This window comes from Triticum dicoccoides, chromosome 7A (assembly GCF_002162155.2).
Source record: "Triticum dicoccoides isolate Atlit2015 ecotype Zavitan chromosome 7A, WEW_v2.0, whole genome shotgun sequence".
NCBI classification, from domain to species: Eukaryota; Viridiplantae; Streptophyta; class Magnoliopsida; order Poales; family Poaceae; genus Triticum; species Triticum dicoccoides.
In genome coordinates this window covers 396,675,220-396,695,042 of record NC_041392.1, presented here as the reverse complement: position 1 = coordinate 396,695,042, position 19,823 = coordinate 396,675,220, and positions in this window count along the sequence as shown.

Sequence of the window (19,823 nt, the reverse complement as noted above, 5' to 3'; positions counted from 1 at the left end):
CCTGGTGACCCCCTCCCCAAGCCGCCTCGCCCCCCGGCCTTTATAAGCCCGTGCCCCGCCGCCGCCGCTGCCTCGCGCCGCCCCGAGCCGCATACCGCCGCCACTGGAGCCGCCATCGCCGCCTCGCCCGACGCCGCCTTCGATCAGATCTCGTCACCGGTCTTTTTTTGAAAACCGGTAAAAACCGCTTAGACCCAACCAGTTTTTTTCCAATTATTCAGTTTATTCCGTTAGATCGATTTTATTTATTTAGTTCGTTAATTCATGAACATTCATCGATTAGTTTATGTTAACGAACGAATTCGTTCATTTAGATCTGTTGGCGAACGTTCGTTCGTTAGGTTTTTGTTTTTATTTTATTCGGCAGGGACCTATCCATGAATACTTTTATCATAGATTAGTCCCTAAACTTCAAACCCTCGCTACTTATTACTCGTTTGTCCAAATCCAGTGAAACCAACGCCAAAATCTTCATCTTATCTCCCTCTTTCTAGATATCAACTTGAACATGATTTTGACAAATTAAAATTATGTTTCAAGCAGATTTGAATTCAATCTTCTTTTGATTGCAGTTTGAGTTTCGTAGCTCCGATTCGATTGATTCTTTTTGCAAATCGAAGCTCTTCAGTTGAACTTTCAGTTTGGATCTTTTATCTTGAGTTTTACCCTTGCATCTTATTCTTGAGTGCTTATCTATGCTACTGTTTGTTAAGGATAGAGTTTCTGGAGTGCGAGGCTTGCTACTACGAGTCACTAGGGTTTTCAGATCATCAGCAAGGCAAGAAACACTTTGATCAAACCTCTTTATTACCCAGTTTTTATGCATTAGTTTCAATCCTCAAATATTGCATGAGTAGGATCTGATTAACATGCGGGTATTGGGAAGTAGTTGATGAGGTAGAACCTATTGTACTTTGTTCAAACCTTGGGAGTTGCTACTATGCTATGCTCGTATATGTGGTTTGGTTTTGAGAGAATTCATGACAGATGTGAGATATTATTGTTAACTAAGGTTTAACTTAAGGTGGCTACTTTAACACACATCTAGGTGGATTGGTTTGTCGGCACCTGGGGAATCCAGTGTTGTCCAAGTAGAATCCCGGGGTATCCGTGTGATTTTTCCTATGGTTTGCCACCCAGGCTCAAAGGGATCATTATGTTATTCATGTTGGAAACTTCCGTGTGCAGCCACATGCCATTATGGGATCTAGCATAGTTGAGTAAGTTGTGGGTAACCTTTCCATGATGGGCTAGCAGATGTAGGGGATTATTGGTGTATCAGCCTATCTATCGGTTAAGGGGGCCTCTTCGGAAAGACTGTGTCTCGGTCATCCGTTTCTCAACATCATGCAGTGCGGGAAATCCAACGGAGGAGATCGAGTCTTGTGGGGAAAAGTGAGCAAACCTCTGCAGAGTGTACAAACTAATCATGGTTAGCCGTGTCCCCGGTTATGGACATCTTGAGTATCTGGTGTTTGAATTACTATGTTGATCTCATAACTTTACTCAACTAATTGTGGGGTTATTGATTATTAATTTGGGATTGAGATGGGGTTACCATTATCAATGTTTTCAACCAACTTTGTAGTTAAATAAAATATATTCCTTTGTTGTAGGGAAAAACTAGCATACGCAAAATGATAAGCATAGAGCCTCCACCTGCCATATATGCATATAGTTCTAGCTATTACTTGTTCATTGCTCTATAGTGTTATCTTGCCAGCATATTCCATGTGCTGACCTACACAGGCTGCAACGTATTATGTTGCAGTGTTTTCAGACGAAGAGTAAGGTGCTCTAGGTCATTGTCGTGCACTCAGCATTACTGATCCAGGGATGACACTTATGCATAGAGATTTGACCGTCAGAGGTCGGATCGCTACACCGTGATAGTTGGTTTCCTATTTTTAGAGAATTTATAGTGGCGGAGTTAGGTCAAACGGAGCCACGTGGACCCCACACGTCACTAGGGCATGCCCTACCACCCTGGGCACACCCTAGTGCCTCGTGGGCCATTGCTCCATCTTTTCATCTCCTTCCTAAGCTTCTAGGGTCTCTTATGTCTAGAAAAAAATCTCCAAAAAGTTTCGTGGCATTTGGACTTCGTTTCGTACTTGATACTAAAAAACCAAAAACAGGAAAAAAAACATCAACTAGCACTGGCACTAAATTAATAGGTTAGTCCCAAAAAGTGATATATAATTGCTTGTAAATGTATATAAAACATCCAAGATTGATACTATAACAACATGGAACAATCAAAAATTATAGATACGTTGGAGACGTATCAAGCATCCCCAAGCTTAATTCCTGCTAGTCGACGAGTAGGTAAATAATTGAAAACATATTTTTTGATGTGGAATGATACCTATCACATTCATCATATAATTTTCTTGTTTGTAGCATCGATATCTGGATTTGAGTGATTCAAAGCAATAGTCTATAGTTTGACATGAAAATATAAATACTCAAGCATACCAACAAGAAACCATGTCTTTCAAAATATCAATGCCAAAAAAGTTATCCATGGCCCATTATGCTCTTTCATTGATCCATTCATGAAACACACTCAATATTAGCTACACCTAATGCACACGTATGACAATAGTGCCCCCCAACTGGTGCTTTATAAGAGAAGATGTAGACCCAAAATAAAAATAAATATTGCATAAAAGTAAAGTAGATAGGCCCTTCGCAGTGGAAAGTAGAAACTTGTAGTGGTGCCAGAGTTCAAATTTTAAAACAAAGAAATAGAAATTATTTTGGGAGGCATGCTTTTCCTATCAATGATGCGACCGAAAGTTCCGAACATCTTCCATGCTAGACACATTATAGGCGGTTCAGAAACAGAAAATAAAGTTTACTACCTTTCCACCATTCTTTCACAAACCATGGCTAGCCGTATCCACGGGTGCCCTCCATTCCAACAACTTTCCAAAGAATTTATTATATTTTTCCATTCTTGAATCATTTCGGGTCTGGGCATCCCTACTACCTTGCCATTTTCTCATGCAATGACAAGTGAATAAACACTCATCATGAGAACAACCCACCTAACATGGAAAATATTGGCCACCCCCTACCGCACCATGAGCGGTACTGGCACACAAAACGTAAATTTATTTGAATGATTAGAGTTGGCACATGCAAATTTACTTAGAACCACATGTAAATACCGCTTATAGGTAGGTATGGTGGACTCATTTGGCACAACTTTAAGTTTAAGGAGTTGGATGCACAAGCAGTATTTCCGCTTATTACAAATGACGGCTAGCAAATAGATTGAGAAGCAACCAACCGAAAAACAAAAATGGTCATTAACATGCATTGAGAATAACTTAAACTGAATAATGCACCATAAGCAAGATGTAACTTTCTTGCATAACTATTGACTTTACGTGCATGCATAGGGGATCACAAACCTTAACACCAATATTCTTAATAAATCACAATTACTCTCAAGCATGACTCACATATTATCATCTCCATATCGCAAAACTATTGCAAGGAATCAATATTATCATATCCAATGATCTATATGAAAGTTCTTATTACACCCCTCTTGGATATTCATCATATTGGGACCAAATTCATATCTTGTGCAAACTACCATTACTATTATCAACTCTCAAAAAGATATAGCTGAAGCATGAGAGTTCATCTATTTCCTTCAAATATAATCATCGTCGAGCTCAAAAAGATAAAAGTGAAGTACAAGAGAAACTGCCTAGCTAAAAAGATATAAGTGAAGCACATAAAGTATTCTAACAAATCACGAATAATGTGGGTCCCTCTCAAAAATTTGTGTTCAGCAAAGATGATTGTGACAAACTAAATAGGAAACAAACCGAAGACTCATATAATACTCGATGCTCCAAGAAAAACTCATATCATGTGACGAATGAAAATATATGTGGGGACCCCGACTCATGAGTCGAGATCACCGAATGTACGTGTACAGTGATCCCAGAGATCAATGCTCACTGAACACACAGAAGCTGAATAACAAGAGTCTTACATCCATACATATCGTCTTACACAAATTATGACCTTTATGGTCAAGTCTTACATAGATAAAGCCATAAGGGCTGAATACCAAATAAACTTAAGCAGCGGAAATCTTCGTTGACAAGTAGAACCCATGTCATATGCCTTAACCCTACAGGCATTCTGACTGGGAAACATCCTGGTTCGCATGTTCGTCTCCAAAGAACTCTTCTTCGAACTCCTGTTCTTCCATGCCTGGCCAATTAAATAACCAGTGGCAAGCCAATGAGTACTTTGAATGTACTCGCAAGCAACCCAGATTGGAACATGGCACAATGATGCAATGATATAACACTAAGTAGGTAGTTTGCAGAAAGCTAGTTTTGAGTGCAATGACACGATCTATCAACATGTAAAGTATGCATCATGAGAGTACAGACATCCATATGAACAAGTAACAGTTATCAGAGTTGGACACCAATCCAACTTGATCATCGTGTCAAGTCATCTAACTTAACCCATTTCGCTTCATCAACACACCCACACACAACCACACGTGGTTTGTAAAATTCTGGACATAGTTTAAGCAGCACCGCCCAACTGTCCTTGACCGTGGACACGGCTATTCGAATAGTTTTACACTATGCAGAGGTTGCACACTTTACCCACAAGATCCGGGGAACTTCCGTGTCATCCACGACCCGCGGTACCTCAAGTACCCGGGGTAAGCACCCGATCACTATCTTTCCCTAGACGACACTAACAAGGAGTCCACTCGTTGTTCCCTATCCTCATGATGTACATCATACGAGACTTACTCGAGATCGTAACATCTGAGAGGGGACACAACGGTGTATCCGGTGCCCTGTGAAAATAGTCATGGCTGCCCTACCTGGCACGACCCCGTCCCAAGAGAGAGCACCAACTCTCCCCCGTCACTAGTAATGCGGGCTCCAAGCTAGTATCGGCCTAGGTAATCAATAATGCCCTTTCCCATACAAGGGTAGAGTGGTTGCGCATGTAACATTGGGATAGTCGACAAATCTTAAATCTAATGCATTTTAGAAAACAACACACACACTTGCCTCGGTACACCACTTCGTCATCAAGTGGTTACCCATCTCATTATCTCCGTCGGGCATAAGTGGCACCCAACGGGGTTTCCGGAAAGTCTTTTGAAAATACTTTGTCTCCATCACCATGCATATACCCGCCGCATTCGCGTAGCATCTACTTTAGCATCCTATCTACTCCCACCGGCATAACCCTTATAAGGAGGTAGGGTCATGCACAATGCAAGTATCAACGAGGAAGTAATAGAGGCAGCCCATCAAAGTGGTTACCATCTCATCATGATTCCGATGCAACACTAATAAGTGCTATATGACATGCATAAAAAGGGTTTCATAGACATGGTCAAAGGGCTGCTTGCCTGGCTCAACAAAGTCTTCAGGGTCTTCAAAGTCTTCTGGTCCAACTCCTTCGTCAGCAATGCAATCTATCGTCTCAAAATAATAACGAGAAAATAAGGCAATAATAAAACAGAAACGCCAAAGTGCTCATAAAAATGTCAACTCATTTTTGTTAAATACTAGGGTGAAAACTAAGAAGGGGAGGATTCCTAGTTTTGGATTTGGAGTCATGGAAACAGTGCTAGGAATTTTAAATGACAGGCATAAATGCTCAAATTCAAATTTAAATTTGAATAGTGAAGAAAAGTTGGTTTGATATGAATGAAAACTGCACCGATAAATAGATGGGATTATTACAAGAATTTAGGAGTTGGAATTATTGCATTTGGATTATTATTTAATCCTGTGGATTTTTTGGAGAAGTTACAGAAAAAGAAAAGGAAAAAGGGCTCTGTGCCTGCTGGGCCAGAACAACCGCAGCGCAGGAGGCCAAGTCAGAGAGGCGGCCCAGCGCACTGGTGCACGCGCGCGCGCCAGGTTTAAACCTGACGGGCGGGGCCCAAGCATCAGCGAGAGAGAGAGGGGCGATGGAGAGGAGAGGCTGACAGTCGGGGCCCGCCTGTCATCCCTAACCCTGTGACAGAGGGCCGAAAAGCTCATCGACGTCGACGTAGGGCACGGCGAGGTCGGGCGAGGGTACGGATGGACTCAGCGTCGAGTCGCCGTTCGGGTGGAGGTGGTTGCGGTCGCCGGGGTGGCCTGGTTCACCGGCGACGAGGTCTCATGGCGGAGGACCTTCGGGAGTCGTCGGTCCCGGACATTTCCGGCTACAAAAGAAGCGGGGGAGAAAGGGGAAATGATCAGGGGTGCTCGGGGGTTCCAGATCGAGGCAGAGGAGGAGCGAGGGAGGCCTGTACCTCACGAACTCCGGCGAGCCGAAGCGGCGGAGCTCGAGCTCGATCTCAAGCTCGGGCAGCTTTGGAGAGGAACTGGGGGTGCAGGGGGGTGATTTGGTGATGCAGAGAGAGAGAGTCGTGAGGAGAGGAGAGCTCGGGGAGGCCTTTAAGTAGGCGAGCCATGGGTCACCGTAGCCCCATGCACTGTCGAGGTTGTTGTCGTTGATGTGGGTCATGGGGGCGCGCGTGGGCTTGTCTAGAGTGCTCGTGGATTTCGTCCAGAGCGAGGGAAAGAAGAGAGAGAGGGAGCAGGGGGCCAGAGGCACCGCGCGTGTGAGCACGCTCACTGGTGCGATTGGGCGGTCGTCGCGCGTGCGAGCTGGGGCGAGAGGAGGGAGAAGGAGGAGGGGGCCGCCAACTGCCATGTTGCGGACGTCGAGGCGTCTTGTCGGGCGCGCTGGGAGGCCCGAGGTGGCCGGAGGCGGTTGGAAGGGGGCGGCTACAGTGCGGGAGCGCACTGTAGCATGGTCCAGAGCGCCCAAATGGCCGGCATGGCCATTTTTTATGCAATGTGGGCACGGCCAAAGGTGTCTGGTAGCTCTAGGGAGGAGTAAAGAAGTAGGAGATGGCCTTGGATGCCCTGGGTGGCCAGTAGGAGAGGAGAGAGGTAGAAGAAGAGGGAGAAATGGGCTGTCCAGAGAGAGAAAGTGGGGTTTTACCCATCCAATAATTGAACTGTGGATTTGCCATTGTTACTGGAGGTGGAAGGGGACTAGGAGGGGCTGTGGTAAAACTTTGAGCCCATGGAGATTAGTGGAAGGGGTAAAAATGGTGTTTTTGGAAAAATGGCAAAAGGTGTTTATTCTTGGTTTGGGCAAGAAAATGAACTCCAATTGCTATCATACTTAACAGGATGGAATGAAACGTAGAAATAGGGTGTGCCACCAAATTTGAGCTCATTTGGGCAAAGTTGCCAGTGCAACTTTTGTAAACCCTAGAAATTAGCAGAAATGGACTTGTGTAGATCTAGTTGAGCAAATCACTACCCCTTGATGCACCACTTGGTATAGTGGCCTCATTTGGTCATGTGAACATGCTCACAAAAGTAGGGATCAAGGAGAGAAAGTTGGTAGTACAAACTTGTTCAGATTTGATTCTAGTTAGAGTGGGTCTTGGGGCATTTTGGTGAGCCAAAATGACCTTGATTGATATAAGGCTTTGCAAGGTGATCACAATATGCATTTGTGACTTGCTGGATTTTCCTTGGATTTTTATGAAAATATTTCCTGTAGAAATATTTCAAATCCTTGAAATGGGCACAAATAGTTTTGGGAGGTTTTGTCCAATATTTTGAACATGACCATGTGTTGAAACTCTTATATATGGAAAATATATGTCCACTGAGTTACCCTGATTTTTGTCAAATATTTTTGAAACAATAAAATAATTTTTTCCTAATAAAGACCATTTCTGGCATTAAGAAAAAGCTTTTAAGTAAAATAGGAAAATAACTTATAAAATTATATTTTTGTGGTTTATGGGAATCCTATATCTAATAGGTTTCAAATAAACTCTTTGAAATATTTTTCATACCCCAAATCAAGTACTTGTAGTGCAAACCTCAATTCAGGGGTTTTTGGAAACTAATTTTGAAAATACTATTTGGCCAAATTATTTTTGTAAGAAAATACTATATTGCACTATACACATGGCATGATCATTGGGCAGAAGTTTGGAGCAGGGAGATGAAGTACAGAAGGTGGAGTAGTTGACTTTAAAGAGCACTTGAAAATCACAGAGAGAAAACCAACTCCAAAAATAAAAAGCCAAATAATGCAAAAGTTTTTGTTGGTCCAAATTTTCATGCTTTATTAATGCAAATGAAATGCTACAAAATGCAGGGTGTGACAGACCTACCCCCTTACAAGAATCTCGTCCCCGAGATTCCTAAACTAGGCTTTAAAGAGATACGGAAACTCAGATCTAAGGTAGTCTTCACGTTCCTAGGTTGCTTCTACTTCAGTGTGGTTGCTCCACTGGACCTTGAAGTCCATGATGGTCCAGCTTCGAGTGCGTCGTTCAGCCTCGTCCAAAATGCAGATGGGTCTCTCGCGATAGTGCACATCGGATAGTTCAGGTGGCAGTTCCAACTGGTAAGCCACTTCTCCGCACCGTGCAGTGATCTCGAAGGGGCCGATAAATCTTGGTGCGAGCTTTCCCTTAACGTGGAAACGCTTGGTTCCCTTAAGAGGAGTTACTCGCAGGTATACATGGTCTCCGACTTGGAAGTCTACTTGTCGGTGATGAGTGTCAGCATAGCTCTTCTATCTGGACTTGGCGGTCTTCAGTTTCTCTCTAACTAGCTGAACTTGCTCTTCTGCTTCACGGAGGATATCGGGCCCAAATACTAGTCCTTCTCCGGTTTCTGACCAATTGAGGGGTGTGCGGCACTTCCGTCCGTACAATACCTCAAGTGGTGCCATTTGGAGGCTTGACTGATAACTGTTGTTGTAGGAGAACTCGGCAAAAGGGAGGCAATCTTCCCACCTAGTTCCATATGCTAAGACACAGACTTGGAGCATGTCTTCGAGTATCTGATTCACTCGCTCTGTCTGACCTCCAGTCTGTGGGTGGAAAGCAGTGCTGAAGGACAACTTGGTCCCCATGGCCTCTTGGAACTTCTTCCAAAACCTTGAGGTAAACTAGGTTCCTCGATCTGACACAATCTCCTTGGGAACACCATGAAGACTTACGATTCTGTTGATGTATAAAGTTGCTAGCTGGTTGCCATCATAGGTAGTCTTAACACGAAGGAAATGGGCTACTTTAGTCAAATGATCGACTATGACCCAGATGGAGTCATGTCCCTTGTTTGACCTAGGTAGTCCAGTGATGAAATCCATTCCGACTTTATCAGATTTCCACTCGAGAACCTTGAGTGGTTGGAGCAATCCAGCAGGTCACTGATATTCATCTTTGACCCTTTGGCATACATCACACTTTGCAACATAGGTGGCAATCTCCCTTTTCATCCCGTGCCACCAAAATCTTTCCTTCAGGTCGTGATACATCTTGGTCCCTCCAGGATGGATGGAATACGGGGTGTCATGAGCTTCTTGCAAGATCAGATTCTTGAGCTCAATCTTATTGGGTACGCAAATGCGATTCCCAAACCACACAATTCCTTGCTCATCCTCTGAGAATCCTGGGGCCTTTCCTGCCTTGATCTTCCTCTTGATGCCTTCAATGCTCTCGTGTCCCTTCTAGGCTTCCTTAACATCATCCATCAGGGTAGGCCTAACTTCGAGGTTGGCCAAGAATCCTGGTGCAACCAGTTCCATCCCGAAGCTTTCAAGTTCTTCATACAAGGCGGGTAGCCTTTCCTTAAGCATAACATTTAAGGAACAAGCCTTCCTGCTTAATGCATCTCCTACCACATTAGCCTTCCCAGGGTGGTATTGAACACTGAGGTCATAATCCTTGATCAACTCTAGCCACCTTCTCTGCCTCATGTTCAATTCCTTCTGAGTGAAAATATACTTCAGACTTTTGTGATCTGTGTATATCTCACACCGCTTCCCTAGGAGGTAATGTCGCCATGTTTTCAGGGCATGAACTACAGCTGCCAACTCGAGGTCATGAGTAGCATAGTTCTCTTCATGAGGTCGTAGTTGCCTTGAAAGGTAAGCTACAACTCGGCCTTCTTGCATCAGAACACCTCCCAGTCCAGTTCATGACGCATCACAATATATCACAAACTCCTTGTGTATATCTGGTGTGGCCAGAACTGGGGCGGTGGTCAGTCTCTTCTTCAGCTCCTGGAAGCTCTCTTCACACTTCGGCGTCCATTCAAACTTCTTGTCCTTCTTCAAGAGCTGAGTCATGGGTCGTGCAATGCTTGAGAATCCTTCAACGAACTTGCGGTAATATCCTGCGAGTCCGAGGAAGCTTCTGACTTCCTTCACATTGCTTGGGGATTGCCATTCAGTTACGGCTTCAATCTAAGCGGGATCGACCGACAATCCTTCTTCGGTCAAAACATGACCCAAGAATCCAACTTCACGCAGCCAAAATTCGCACTTGCTGAACTTGGCATACAGTTGGTGCTCTCGAAGCTTGTCTAGGACCATCCTCAAGTGTTGCTCGTGCTCTTCTTCCGTCTTCAAGAAGACAAGAATGTCATCAATGAAGACAACGACAAACTTGTCCAAATATTCCATGAAGACCTTATTCATGAGATACATGAAGTAAGCTGGGGCATTGGTTAATCCAAAGGACATGACCGTGCACTCATACAGGTCATATCTAGTTACAAATGCCGTCTTCGGAATATGTTGGGGTCTGATTTTCAGCTGGTAGTATCCAAATCTGAGGTCGATCTTGGAGAACACCTTGGCCCCATTGAGTTGATCAAACAGATCTTCAATCTTGGGAAGTGGATACTTGTTCTTGATTGTAACTTCATTGAGGGAGCAGTAGTCAATGCACAAGCGGATGGTACCATCCTTCTTTGCCACAAATAGAACAGGTGATCCCCAAGGGGAGGCACTAGGGCAGATAAATCCCTTCCTCAACTGCTCTTCCAGTTGCTTCTTCAATTTTGCTAACTCTTCCGATCCCATTCTATAAGGCTTCTTATAGATGGGTCCTGCTCCGGGTATGAGCTCGATGATGAACTCAATGTCTCGGTCAGGAGGCATTCCTGGTAGCTCCTCAGGAAAGACATCGGGGTATTCCCATACTACCGGCACTTGCTCTAATCCAACTTCTGACAGACAGTTGACTTGGGTGCCTTGAGCAGGGTTGGGAGCAAACTTAACTTCAACTCCTTGGTCATTGGTCATAGTGACGGTTCGGTTGGCGCAATCTAACAAGCCTTGGTGCTTGATGAGCCAATCCATTCCTAAGATCACATCCAAGCCTTGCGATCTTAAGATGATAAGGTGTGCTAGGAAGTCTACCCCATTAATGTCAATCCCAACTCCTTTACATCCTATCTTGGCTCTCATCTCTGCTCCGGGGCTTTGTACCACCATAGGGTTATTCAGGGGTGTAGGGGTCATGCCACTTTTTAATGCAAACTCATGGTTGACAAATGAATGCATGGCTCCAGAATCAAACAAGACAGTTGCAGGTGCTGAGTTAACAAGGAACATACCCAGCACGACGTCCGGGTCTTCCTGGGCTTCTTCTACAGTGACATGATTCACACGACCCTTGCCGTAGTTGGGCGGGTTGCGGGGAGCTTGGTTCCTTGGTGGGATTCCACGGCCTTGCCCTGGGTTCTACACATTAGGGCGTGGCGCGTCGGGCTTCTTGTTAGGGCAATTCTTGGTGTAGTGTCCTGGCTGACCACATCCGAAGCAAGTGACTTGATTGGGGTTGCTGCTCTTGCCGGCATTGTTATTGGGGTTGTTGTAAGTTGGCCTGGGGTTGGCATACGGCTGAGGCTGATAGTTGGTGCGAGGTGCAGGGGCTCTTGGCTGCTGATAGGTTGGCTTGACCGGGGCTGGCTGCCACGGGCGAGGCTTCTGGTTGCTGGAGCTACCCTTGCTGATCATCTTGCGCTTACGGGTATCATCCAAAGCACATCGCTTGTCTTCGAGCATGAGTGCCTTGTTCACCAGATCAGGAAAGGTCGGGCAGTCACACACAACAAGCGAGTACTGTAGAGTCTGGTTAAGGCCTTCCATGAAGCGCTCCCTTTTGGCAGCATCAGTGCTGACATCCTCTAGAGCATACCTTGAGAGAACACTGAACTTCTGCATGTACTCCTTGACAGTTCTACTTCCTTGCTTCAGGCTCAGAACTCACGCTTCTTTATGGCCATGATTCCGGAAGGAATGTGGGCCTTGCAGAATTCTGCCTTGAAGTCATTCCAAGTGATGTTTTGCTTAGCATGCATGGCCTTGAATCCATCCCACCAAGCTCTGGCAGTTCTCACGAGACAGTGAGCAGCATATGCCACCTTCTCACTGTCCTCAGTGCATCCGACTAGTTCCAGCAGATCCTCAATGGTGCGGACCCAGTCGTCTGCATCCAGGGGTTCAGGAGTCTCGATGAAGGTGGGTGGTGCATGCTTCTTGAACTCCACCAATGTGGAACGTCCATTGCCGTTTCCCGCCGGTTGGCGATTGACAGCTTGAGCAATCATATGGAGGGCTGCAGTGTTGGCTGGGCGTTCCTCTGGGAAGGCATGGAGAAGCTGAGCCATGTCCATGTTTGGAGGTGGTGGCGGTGGTGGAGCTTGACCTTGGGTTTGGTCCTGACTAGCTTCTGTTCCGGCTGAACCTCCGGCTTCTTGCTGCTGGGTAGAGGTACCAGTACGAGTTACAACAGGCATCCTGTTGGAGCGGTCAAGGTCTCATGATTGGGAAAGATAGGGAAAGCAATATAGATGGGATGCCTAGTAAGGGGGTTGGTATGACACTAATTGTTTTCATGCAAGGGCCAAAAGGCCAAACACATTCATTAAAATCCAAATGGGTGATGTAGTCACTTACAAGTTCCCGTAGGAAAGCACGACGTCCATCAAACACATCAAAGGCAAACACAACACTACATGGTTTCATATGAACCATTACAAGGACTCGACTTCGCATAGGGGTACATGACCTATCCTACTGTAGGGGTTACTAACGGGCATATCCTGGTTGCGAATGATGCCTAAGTGGTGGAATGCTCGGTCGCGTAGTCTGGATCTTCTGGGTCTTCCTCCTCGTCATCGGTGGCCTGACTTCCTTCATTGCTCTAAGTGGTGGGGGAGTGGAGGATCTCAACACGGCGTTGCTTTGCCGGTGGTGTGAAGAGCTTGCGGTAATCCCTTGCGCTCATGCGGTGCTGATGTGGTGGTTCCCCATCCTTTGGGGGTCTTCCGCCTCGGTATGCGATTGCAGGCTGACCAGGGGGAGCACCTTCCTTCTTGATCCTATCCGTCTTCCCTTGTGCTTGACGAAGAAGTGCCTTGGTCTCATGAAGTTCCTTTCGGAGCTCCATTGATTCCGAGGCCAAGTGTTGTGCCAAACTATCTACACAAAGGCTGAAGTATGTCTGGAATCGGAGTGGAAGTCCTTCTTCTAATGGTGGAGCTGGCGCACTGCTCTCATCCTCACCTTCCTTCCGATAAGGCAAGAAGCTGGTTGCCAACTCGTCTGCCATCTCTGGAAGAAGGTCTCGGAGGCGGGTGAGTGCCTTGAGGGTTGCCGTCTCGACGGCAAGAACCAGTGTTGACATCTGGGGTCCCTCGAAGAACCAGCTTGTTGGAGAGTCATTAGCCTTCATGATCACTTCCACATGATACTCTGTCTCAGTGTCATTGATCCAGTGCTCATGGTAGGTGAAAATGGGGGCTCGATGAAACTGGCACTTCTTGAGGCTATCCTCGAGAAGCACGGGAAATCCGGTGGTCAGGAAGTCTTCGGGTACGGCAGCCATGTACAAGGGTTGAATGGGAGAGGTCAATAAGGGAAATATATCTAGGGTGGAGTAAGCTTTAGAAAAGAAGAGAAGTTTAGATGGTCTCAAGCTAACTAATGTCCATGCTAACTAAGGCTTCCTACAGTCAGGATGGCTCTGATACCAGCTCTGTGGGGACCCCGACTCATAAGTCGAGATCACCGAATGCACGTGTACAGTGATCCCAGAGATCAATGCTCACTGAACACACAGAAGTTGAATAACAAGAGTCTTACATCCATACATATCGTCTTACACAAATTATGACCATTATGGTCAAGTCTTACATAGATAAAGCCACAAGGGCTGAATACCAAATAAACTTAAGCAGCAGAAATCTTCGTTGATAAGTAGAACCCATGCCATCTGCCTTAACCCTACAGGCATTCTGACTGGGAAACGTCCTAGTTCACATGTTCGTCTCCAAAGAACTCTTCTTCGAACTCTTGTTCTTCCATGCCTGGCCGAATAAATAACCAGTAGCAAGCCAATGAGTACTTTGAATGTACTCGCAAGCAACCCACGATTGGAACAGGGCACAATGATGCAATGATATAACACTAAGTAGGTAGTTTGCAGAAAGCTAGTTTTGAGTGCAATGACATGATCTATCAACATGTAAAGTATGCATCATGAGAGTACAGACATCCGTATGATCAAGTAACAGTTATCAGAGTTAGACACCAATCCAACTTGATCATCGTGTCAAGTCATCTGACTTAAGCCATTTAGCTTCTTCAACACACCCACACACACACACGTGGTTTGTAAAATTCTGGGCATAGTTTAAGCAGTGCCGCCCAACTGTCCTTGACCGTGGACACGGCTATTCGAATAGTTTTACACTATGCAGAGGTTGCACACTTTACCCACAAGAACCGAGGAACTTCCATGTCATCCACGACCCACGGTACCTAAAGTACCCGGGGTAAGCACCCAATCACTATCTTTCCCTAGATGACACTAACAAGGAGTCCACTCGTTGTTCCATATCCTCACGATGTACATCGTACGAGACTTACTCGAGATCGTAACATCCGAGAGGGGACACAACGGTGTATCCGGTGCCCTGTGGAAACAGTCATGGCCGCCCTACCTGGCACGACCCCGTCCCGAGAGAGAGCACCAACTCTCCCTCGTCACTAGTAATGCGGGCTCCAAGCTAGTATCAGCCTAGGTAATCAATAATGCCCTTTCCCATACAAGGGTAGAGTGGTTGCGCATGTAAGGTTGGGACAGTCGACAAATCTTAAATCTAATCCATTTTCGAAAACAACACACACACTTCCTTCGGTACACCACTTCGTCATCAAGTGGTTACCCATCTCATTATCTCCCTCGAGCATAAGTGGCACCCGACGGGGTTTTCGAAAAGTCTTTTGAAAATACTTTGTCTCCATCACCATCCATATACCCGCCCCATTCGCGTAGCATCTACTTTAGCATCCTATCTACTCCCACCGGCATAACCCTTATAAGGAGGTTGGGTCATGCACAATGCAAGTATCAACGAGGAAGTAAGAGAGGCAGCCCATAAAAGTGGTTACCATCTCATCATGATTCCGATGCAACACTAATAAGTGCTATATGATATGCATAAAAAGGGTTTCATAGACATGGTCAAAGGGCTGCTTGCCTGGCTCAACAAAGTCTTCTGGTCCAACCCCTTCGTCAGCAATGCAATCTATCGTCGCAAAATAATAACGAGAAAATAAGGCAATAATAAAACAGAAAAACCAAAGTGCTCAGAAAAATGTCAACTCATTTTTGTTAAATAATAGGGTGAAAACTAAGAAGCAGAAGATTCCTAGTTTTGGATTTGGAGTCATGGAAACAGTGCTAGGAATTTTAAACGACAGGCATAAATGCTTAAATTCAAATTTAAATTTGAACAATGAAGAAAAGTTGGTTTGATATGAATGAAAATTGCACCAATAAATAGGTGGGATTATTACAAGAATTTAGGAGTTGGAATTATTGCATTTGGATTATTATTTAATCCTGTGGATTTTTTGGAAAAGTTATAGAAAAAGAAAAGGAAAAAGGGCTCTCTGCCTGCTGGGCCAGAACAGCCGCTGCGCAGCAGGCCCAGTCAGAGAGGCGGCCCAGCGCACTGGTGCACGCGCGCGCGCCAGGTTTAAACCTGACGGGCGGGGCCCAAGCGTCAGCGAGAGAGAGGGGCGATGGAGAGGAGAGGCTGACAGGCGGGGCCCGCCTGTCATCCCTAACCCTGTGACAGAGGGCCGGCAAGCTCACCGACGTCGATGTAGGGCATGGCGAGGTCGAGCGAGGGTACAGATGGACTCAGCGTCGAGTCACCATTCGGGTGGAGGTGGTTGCGGTCACCAGGGTGGCCTGGTTCGCCGGTGATAAGGTCTCGCGGTGGAGGACCTTCGGGCGTCGTCGGTCCCGGCCGTTTCCGGCTGCAAAAGAAGCGGGGGAGAAAGGGGAAATGATCAGGGGTGCTCGGGGGTTCCAGATCGAGGCAGAGGAGGAGCGGGGGAGGCCTGTACCTCGCGAACTCCGGTGAGCCGAAGCGGCGGAGCTCGAGCTCGATCTCGAGCTCGGGCAGCTTTGGAGAAGAACTGGGGGTGCAGGGGGTGATTTGGTGATGCAGAGAGCGAGTGGTGAGGAGAGGAGAGCTCGGGGAGGCCTTTAAGTAGGCGAGCCACGGGTCACCGTAGACCCGTGCGCCGGCGAGGTTGTTGCCGTTGCTGTGGGTCATGGGGGCGCGCGTGGGCATGTCTGGGGTGCTCGTGGGTTTGGTCCAGAGCGAGGGAAAGAAGAGAGACAGGGAGCAGGGGGCCAGAGGCACCGCGCGTGTGAGCACACTCACTGGTGCGCTCGGCCGGTCGCGCGTGCGAGCTGGGGCGAGAGGAGGGAGAAGGAGGAGGGGGCCGACCAGCTGCCGTGTTGCGGATGTCGAGGCGTCTCGTCGGGCGCGCTGGGGAGGCCCGATGTGGCCGGAGGCGGTTGGAAGGGGGCAGCTACAGTGCGGGAGCGCACTGTAGCGTGCTCCAGAGGGCCCAAATGGCCGGCATGGCCATTTTTTATGCAATGTGGGCGCGGCCAAAGGTGTCTGGTAGCTCTAGGGAGGAGTAAAGAAGTAGGAGATGGCCTTGGATGCCCTGGGTGGCCAGTAGGAGAGGAGAGAGGTAGAAGAAGAGGGAGAAATGGGCTGTCCAGAGAGAGAAAGTGGGGTTTTACCCATCCAGTAATTGAACTGTGGATTTGCCATTGTTACTGGAGGTGGAAGGGGACTAGGAGGGGCTGTGGTAAAACTTTGAGCCCATGGAGATTAGTGGAAGGGGTAAAAATGGTGTTTTTAGAAAAATGGCAGAAGGTGTTTGTTCTTGGTTTGGGCAAGAAAATGAACTCCAATTGCTATGATACTTAACAGGATGGAATGACACTTAGAAATAGGGTGTGCCACCAAATTTGAGCTCATTTGGGCAAAGTTGCCAGTGCAACTTCCGTAAACCCTAGAAATTAGCAGAAATGGACTTGTGTAGATCTAGTTGAGCAAATCACTACCCCTTGATGCTCCACTTGGTGTAGTGGCCTCATTTGGTCATGTGAACATTCTCACAAAAGTAGGGATCAAGGAGTGAAAGTTGGTAGTACAAACTTGTTCAGATTTGATTCTGGTCAGAGAGGGTTTTGGGGCATTTTGGTGAGCCAAAATGACCTTGATTGATATGAGGCTTTGCAAGGTGATCACAATATGCATTTGTGACTTGCTAGATTTTCCTTGGATTTTTATGAATATATTTCCTGTAGAAATATTTCAAATCCTTGAAATGGGCAGAAATAGTTTTGGAGGTTTTGTCCAATATTTTGAACATGACCATGTGTTGAAACTCTTATATATGGAAAATATATGTCCACTGAGTTTCCCTGATTTTTTTCAAATATTTTTGAAACAATAAAATAATTTTTTCCTATTAAAGACCATTTCTGGCCTTAAGAAAAAGCTTTTAAGTAAAATAGGAAAATAACATATAAAATTATATTTTTGTGGTTTATGGGAATCCTATATCTAATAGGTTTCAAATAAACTCTTTGAAATATTTTTCATAACCCAAATCAATTACTTGTAGTGCAAACCTCAATTCAGGGGTTTTTGGAAACTAATTTTTGAAAATACTATTTGGCCAAATTATTTTTGTAAGAAAATACTATATTGCACTGTACACATGGCATGATCATTGGGCAGAAGTCTGGAGCAGGGAGATGAAGTACACAAGGTGGAGTAGGTGACTTTAAAGAGCACTTGAAAATCGCAGAGAGAAAACCAACTCCAAAAATAAAAAGCCAAATAATGCAAAAGTTTTTGTTGGTCCAAATTTTCATGCTTTATTAATGCAAATGAAATGCTACAAAATGCTGGGTGTGACAATATAGCTCCAAGTAAAATTATCGATGGTCGTTAGAAGAAAGAGGGGATGCCTTCTGGGGCATCCCCAGGCTTCGCTGCTTGGGAATCCTTGAATATTACCTTGGGTTGCCTCGGGCATCCCAAAGCTTAAGCTCTTGCCACTCCTTATTCCTTCATCCACCATGATCTCACCCAGAACTTGAAAACTTCAATCACACAAAACTCAATAAAACCTTGTGAGATCCGTTAGTACAACAAAGCAAATCACTACTTTAAGTATTGTTGCAAACGTATTCTTATTTTATTTTTGTATTATACCTACTGTATTCTAAGTTCTCCATGGCTTATACCCCCGATACAATCCATAGTTCCATCAAAACAAGCAAAACAATGCATCAAAGACAGAATCTGTTAGAAACAGCACAGTCTGTAGTAATTCGAATAATGACCATTCTTCTATAACTCCAAAACTTCTGCAAAATTAGGACAAGATGGGCAATTTGTATATCAATCATGTTTAATTTTTATAAAACATGGGTGTTTTACACCCTGACTTATGCACAGACAAGTAGAAGTTCCCTTACCGGCCAAAGGACTTACCAAGGATTGACCCAAACCAAAGTCAACAAGCTATGAAGAAGATTCCCAAACAAACAGAACCACCCTTTGAGAGATCAAAGAGTGCATGAAGAATACCAAGATTTAGGGCTGAAATGACTTGTAGAGAAGAACAAGATAGAGCATTAGAAGCAGCCCCTGCTTTCAAGGCCGAGCCAACAAGATGAAGGCCCGGCAAACCTCCGTGGCCAGCAAGCTCTTGCCAACCACCAGTGCTCCACCTCATAGACCAGCTAGTCACCAATTGATGAGGTGTCAAGGCTACACATGGTTTGGTGGAGTCTATCAGGCATGTGGCAGCTTGCTGGAGGGAAAATTACCTTTAATGACACCTGTCCAATAGGCGTATCATGATAATAGGAGGCGGCTAGGCTAGCGGTGCAGCAGTTTTGCCGAGGCTCCTTCTCTCAACACCTAAATGAGCATTAAATGCTTTTCTCCTAGCCCAATGATACGTCTCCAACGTATCTATAATTTTTTTTATTGTTCCATGCTATTATAATATCTGTTTTGGATGTTTTATATGCATTATTATGCTATTTTATATTATTTTTGGGACTAACTTATTAACCTAGAGCCCAGTGCAAGTTTATGTTTTTTCCTTGTTTTTGAGTTTCGTGGAAAAGGAATATCAAATGGAGTCCAAACGGAATAAAACTTCCGCGATGATTTTTCTTGGACCAGAAGACACCCTGGGACTTGGAGTCCAAGCCAGAAGATCCACGAGACGGCGGCAAGGGTGGAGGGCGCGCCCTAAGGGGGTGCCCCCTGCCTTGTGGCCCCCTCGAGGATCCCTTGGCCTACTTTTTCGTCCTATATATTCACATATATTCCAAAACCCTCAAAGAAAGCCATGAAAACACTTTTCCGCCGCCGCAACCTTCTGTTCCCACGAGATCCCATCTTGAGGCCTTTTTCGGTATCTTGCCGGAGGGGGATTCGATCACAAAAGGTATCTACATCAACCCTATTTCCCTTCTGATGAAGCATGAGTAGTTTACCTTAGACCTACGAGTCCATAGCTAGTCGCTAGATGGCTTCTTCTCTCTTTGATTCTCAATACCATGTTCTCCTCGA